This window comes from Triticum dicoccoides, chromosome 5A (assembly GCF_002162155.2).
Source record: "Triticum dicoccoides isolate Atlit2015 ecotype Zavitan chromosome 5A, WEW_v2.0, whole genome shotgun sequence".
Classification (NCBI taxonomy): domain Eukaryota; kingdom Viridiplantae; phylum Streptophyta; class Magnoliopsida; order Poales; family Poaceae; genus Triticum; species Triticum dicoccoides.
In genome coordinates, this window is record NC_041388.1 from 558860674 (window position 1) to 558867543 (window position 6870).

The window sequence follows — 6870 nt, forward strand, 5'->3', positions numbered from 1 at the left end:
GGAATAGGATTCGCGGAGGGGGGGGAAGAGAAAGGGGGGCCGGCCCCCTCTCCTTGTCCTATTCGGACCAAGGGAGGGGAGGGGCGCGTGGCCCATCTCAGGCTGCCTCTTCACTTTTCCACTAAGGCCCACTAAGGCCCATATAGCTCCCGGGGGGTTCCGGTAACCTCCCGATACTCCGGTAAAATCCCGATTTCACCCGGAACACTTCTGATATCCAAACATAGGCTTCCAATATATCAATCTTTATGTCTCGACCATTTCGAGACTCCACGTCATGTCCGTGATCACATTCGGGACTCCGAACAACCTTCGGTACATCAAAACATATAAACTCATAATATAACTGTCATCGAAACCTTAAGCATGCGGACCCTACGGGTTCGAGAACAATGTAGACATGACCGAGACATGTCTCCGGTCAATAACCAATACCGGGACCTGGATGCCCATATTGGCTCCTACATATTCTACGAAGATCTTTATCGGTCAGACCGCATAACAACATACGCTGTTCCCTTTGTCATCGGTATGTTACTTGCCCGAGATTCGATCGTCGGTATCCAATACCTAGTTCAATCTTGTTACCGGCAAGTCTCTTTACTCGTTCCGTAATACATCATCTCGCAACTAACTCATTAGTTGCATTGCTTGCAAGGCTTAAGTGATGTGCATTACCGAGAAGGCCCAGAGATACCTCTCCGACGATCAGAGTGACAAATCCTAATCTCGAAATACGTCAACCCAAGATGTACCTTTGGAGACACCTGTAGAGCACCTTTATAATCACCCAGTTACGTTGTGACGTTTGGTAGCACACAAAGTGTTCCTCCGGCACACGGGAGTTACATAATCTCATAGTGATAGGAACATGTATAAGTCATGTAGAAAGCAATAGCAACATACTAAACGATCGGGTGCTAAGCTAATGGAATGGATCATGTCAATCAGATCATTCAACTAATGATGTGATCCCGTTTAATCAAATGACAACTCTTTTGTCCATGGTTAGGAAACATAACCATCTTTGATTAACGAGCTAGTCAAGTAGAGGCATACTAGTGACACTCTGTTTGTCTATGTATTCACACATGTATTATGTTTCCGGTTAATACAATTCTAGCATGAATAATAAACTTTTATCATGATATAAGGAAATAAATAATAACTTTATTATTGCCTCTAGGGCATATTTCCTTCAGTCTCCCACTTGCACTAGAGTCAATAATCTAGATTACACAGTAATGATTCTAACACCCATGGAGCTTTGGTGCTGATCATGTTTTGCGCGTGGAAGAGGCTTAGTCAATGGGTCTGCTACATTCAGCTCCGTATGTATCTTGCAAATCTCTATGTCTCCCACCTGGACTAGATCCCGGATGGAATTGAAGCGTCTCTTGATGTGTTTGGTTCTCTTGTGAAATCTGGATTCCTTTGCCAAGGCAATTGCACCAGTATTGTTACAAAAGATTTTCATTGGACCCGACGCACTAGGTATGACACCTAGATCGAATATGAACTCCTTCATCCAGACTCCTTCGTTTGCTGCTTCCGAAGCAGCTATGTACTCCGCTTCACATGTAGATCCCGCCACGACGCTTTGTTTAGAACTGCACCAACTGACAGCTCCACCGTTTAATGTAAACACGTATCCGGTTTGCGATTTAGAATCGTCCGGATCAGTGTCAAAGCTTGCATTAACGTAACCGTTTACGATGAGCTCTTTGTCACCTCCATATACGAGAAACATATCCTTAGTCCTTTTTAGGTATTTCAGGATGTTCTTGACCGCTGTCTAGTGATCCACTCCTGGATTACTTTGGTACCTCCCTGCCAGACTTATAGCAAGGCACACATCAGGTCTGGTACACAACATTGCATACATGATAGAGCCTATGGCTGAAGCATAGGGAACATCTTTCATTTTCTCTCTATCTTCTGCAGTGGTCGGGCATTGAGTCTGACTCAACTTCACACCTTGTAACACAGGCAAGAACCCTTTCTTTGCTTGATCCATTTTGAACTTCTTCAAAATCTTGTCAAGGTATGTGCTTTGTGAAAGTCCAATTAAGCGTCTTGATCTATCTCTATAGATCTTTATGCCTAATATGTAAGCAGCTTCACCGAGGTCTTTCATTGAAAAACTCTTATTCAAGTATCCCTTTATGCTGTCCAGAAATTCTATATTATTTCCAATCAGTAATATGTCATCCACATATAATATCAGAAATGCTACAGAGCTCCCACTCACTTTCTTGTAAATGCAGGCTTCTCCGAAAGTCTGTATAAAACCAAATGCTTTGATCACACTATCAAAGCGTTTATTCCAACTCCGAGAGGCTTGCACCAGTCCATAAATGGATCGCTGGAGCTTGCACACTTTGTTAGCTCCCTTTGGATCGACAAAACCTTCTGGTTGCATCATATACAACTCTTCTTCCAGAAATCCATTTAGGAATGCAGTTTTGACATCCATCTGCCAAATTTCATAATCATAAAATGCAGCAATTGCTAACATGATTCGGACAGACTTAAGCATCACTACGGGTGAGAAGGTCTCATCGTAGTCAACCCCTTGAACTTGTCGAAAACCTTTTGCGACAAGTCGAGCTTTGTAGACAGTAATATTACCGTCAGCGTCAGTCTTCTTCTTGAAGATCCATTTATTCTCAATTGCTTGCCGATCATCGGGCAAGTCAACCAAAGTCCATACTTTGTTCTCATACATGGATCCCATCTCAGATTTCATGGCTTCAAGCCATTTTGCGGAATCTGGGCTCACCATCGCTTCTTCATAGTTCGTAGGTTCATCATGATCTAGCAACATGATTTCCAGAACAGGATTACCGTACCACTCTGGCGCGGATCTCACTCTGGTTGATCTATGAGGTTCAGTAGTATCTTGTCCTGAAGTTTCATGATCATTATCATTAGCTTCCTCACTAATTGGTGTAGGTGTCGCAGAAACAGTTTTCTGTGATGTACTACTTTCCAATAAGGGAGCAGGTACAGTTACCTCATCAAGTTCTACTTTCCTCCCACTCACATCTTTCGAGAGAAACTCCTTCTCCAGAAAGTTTCCGAATTTAGCAACAAAAGTCTTGCCTTCGGATCTGTGATAGAAGGTGTATCCAATAGTTTCCTTTGGATATCCTATGAAGACACATTTCTCCGATTTAGGTTCGAGCTTATCAGGTTGAAGCTTTTTCACATAATCATCGCAGCCCCAAACTTTCAGAAATGACAACTTTGGTTTCTTGCCAAACCATAGTTCATAAGGCGTTGTCTCAACGGATTTCGATGGTGCCCTATTTAATGTGAATGTGGCCGTCTCTAAAGCATAACCCCAAAACGATAGCGGTAAATCAGTAAGAGACATCATAGATCGCACCATATCTAGTAAAGTACGATTACAACGTTCGGACACACCATTATGCTGTGGTGTTTCGGGTGGCGTGAGTTGCGAAACTATTCCGCATTGTTTCAAATGTACACCAAACTCATAACTCAAATATTCTCCTCCACGATCAGATCGTAGAAACTTTATTTTCTTGTTACGATGATTTTCAACTTCACTCTGAAATTCTTTGAACTTTTCAAATGTTTCAGACTTATGTTTCATTAAGTAGATATACCCATATCTGCTTAAGTCATCTGTGAAGGTGAGAAAATAATGATGTCCGCCACGAGCCTCAATATTCATCGGACCACATACATCTGTATGTATGATTTCCAACAAATCTGTTGCTCTCTCCATAGTACCGGAGAACGGTGTTTTAGTCATCTTGCCCATGAGGCACGGTTCGCAAGTACCAAGTGATTCATAATCAAGTGGTTCCAAAAGTCCATCAGTATGGAGTTTCTTCATGCGCTTTACACCGATATGACCTAAACGGCAGTGCCACAAATAAGTTGCACCATTATTATCAACTCTGCATCTTTTGGCTTCAACATTATGAATATGTGTGTCACTACTATCGAGATTCAATAAGAATAGACCACTCTTCAAGGGTGCATGACCATAAAAGATATTACTCATATAAATAGAACAACCATTATTCTCTGATTTAAATGAATAACCGTCTCGCATTAAACAAGATCCAGATATAATGTTCATGCTCAACGCTGGCACCAAATAACAATTATTTAGGTCTAATACTAATCCCGAAGGTAGATGTAGAGGTAGCGTGCCGACCGCGATCACATCGACTTTGGAACCGTTTCCCACGCGTATCGTCACCTCGTCCTTAGCCAATCTTCGCTTAATCCGTAGTCCCTGTTTCGAGTTGCAAATATTAGCAACAGAATCAGTGTCAAATACCCAGGTGCTACTGCGAGCATTAGTAAGGTACACATCAATAACATGTATATCACATATACCTTTGTTCACCTTGCCATCCTTCTTATCCGCCAAATACTTGGGGCAGTTCTGCTTCCAGTGACCAGTCTGCTTGCAGTAGAAGCACTCAGTTTCAGGCTTAGGTCCAGACTTGGGTTTCTTCTCTTGAGCAGCAACTTGCTTGTTGTTCTTCTTGAAGTTCCCCTTCTTCTTCCCTTTGCCCTTTTTCTTGAAACTAGTGGTCTTGTTGACCATCAACACTTGATGCTCCTTTTTGATTTCTACCTCCGCAGCTTTCAGCATTGCGAAGAGCTCGGGAATAGTCTTATTCATCCCTTGCATATTATAGTTCGTCACGAAGCTCTTGTAGCTTGGTGGCAGTGATTGGAGAATTCTGTCAATGACGCAATCATTTGGAAGATTAACTCCCATCTGAATCAAGTGATTATTATACCCAGACATTTTGAGTATATGCTCACAGACATAACTATTCTCCTCCATCTTGCAGCTATAGAACTTATTGGAGACTTCATATCTCTCAATCCGGGCATTTGCTTGAAATATTAACTTCAACTCCTGGAACATCTCATATGCTCCATGACGTTCAAAACATCGTTGAAGTCCCGATTCTAAGCCGTAAAGCATGGCACACTGAACTATCGAGTAGTCATCAACTTTGCTCTGCCAGACGTTCATAACATCTGGTGTTGCTCCTGTAGCAGGCCTGGCACCCAGCGGTGCTTCCAGGACGTAATTCTTCTGTGCAGCAATGAGGATAATCCTCAAGTTACGGACTCACTTCGTGTAATTGCTACCATCATCTTTCAACTTTGCTTTCTCAAGGAACACATTAAAATTCAATGGAACAATAGCACGGGCCATCTATCTACAATCAAACATACATAAGCAAGATACTATCAGGTACTAAGTTCATGATAAATTTAAGTTCAATTAATCAAATTACTTAAAGAACTCCCACTTAGATAGACATCCCTCTAATCCTCTAAGTGATCACGTGATCCAAATCAACTAAACCATGTCCGATCATCACGTGAGATGGAGTAGTTTCATTGGTGAACATCACTATGTTGATCATATCTACTATATGATTCACACTCGACCTTTCGGTCTCCGTGTTCCGAGGCCATATCTGCATATGCTTGGCTCGTCAAGTATAACCTGAGTATTCCGCGTGTGCAACTGTTTTGCACCCCTTGTATTTGAACGTAGAGCCTATCACACCCGATCATCACGTGGTGTCTTAGCATGAAGATCTTTCGCAACGGTGCATACTCAGGGAGAACACTTCTTGATAATTTAGTGAGAGATCATCTTATAATGCTACCGTCAATCAAAGCAAGATAACATGCATAAAAGATAAACATCACATGCAATCAATATAAGTGATATGATATGGCCATCATCATCTTGTGCCTGTGATCTCCATCTCCGAAGCACCGTCATGATCACCATCGTCACCGGCGCGACACCTTGATCTCCATCGTAGCATCATTGTCGTCTCGCCAATCTTATGCTTCCATGACTATCGCTACCGCTTAGTGATAAAGTAAAGCATTACATCGCGATTGCATTGCATACAATAAAGCGACAACCATATGGCTCCTGCCAGTTGCCGATAACTCGGTTACAAAACATGATCATCTCATACAATAAAATTCAGCATCATGTCTTGACCATATCACATCACAACATGCCCTACAAAAACAAGTTAAACGTCCTCTACTTTGTTGTTGCAAGTTTTACGTGGCTGCTACGGGCTTAAGCAAGAACCAATCTTACCTACGCATCAAAACCACAACGATAGTTTGTCAAGTTGGTGTTGTTTTAACCTTCGCAAGGACCGGGCGTAGCCACACTCGGTTCAACTAAAGTTGGAGAAACTGTCACCCGCAAGCCACCTATGTGCAAAGCACGTCGGGAGAACCGGTCTCGCATAAGCGTACGCGTAATGTCGGTCCGGGCCGCTTCATCCAACAATACCGCCGAACCAAAGTATGACATGCTGGTAAGCAGTATGACTTATATCGCCCAGAACTCACTTGTGTTCTACTTGTGCGTATAACATCAACACATAAAACCTAGGCTCGGATGCCACTATTGGGGAATGTAGTAATTTCAAAAAAATTCCTACGCACACGCAAGATCATGGTGATGCATAGCAACGAGAGGGGAGAGTGTGATCTACGTACCCTTGTAGATCAACAACGGAAGCGTTTGGTTGATGCAGTCATACGTCTTCACGGCCCGACCGATCAAGCACCGAAACTACGGCACCTCCGAGTTTTAGCACACGTTCAGCTCGATGACGATCCCCGGACTCCGATCCAGCAAAGTGTCAGGGAAGAGTTCCGTCAGCACGACGGCGTGATGACGATCTTGATGTACTACTGTCGCAGGGCTTCGCCTAAGCACCGCTACAATATTATCGAGGACTATGGTGGCTGGGGGCGCCGCACACGGCTAAGAATATGATCACGTGGATCAACTTGTGTTCCTCTGGGGTTCCCCTG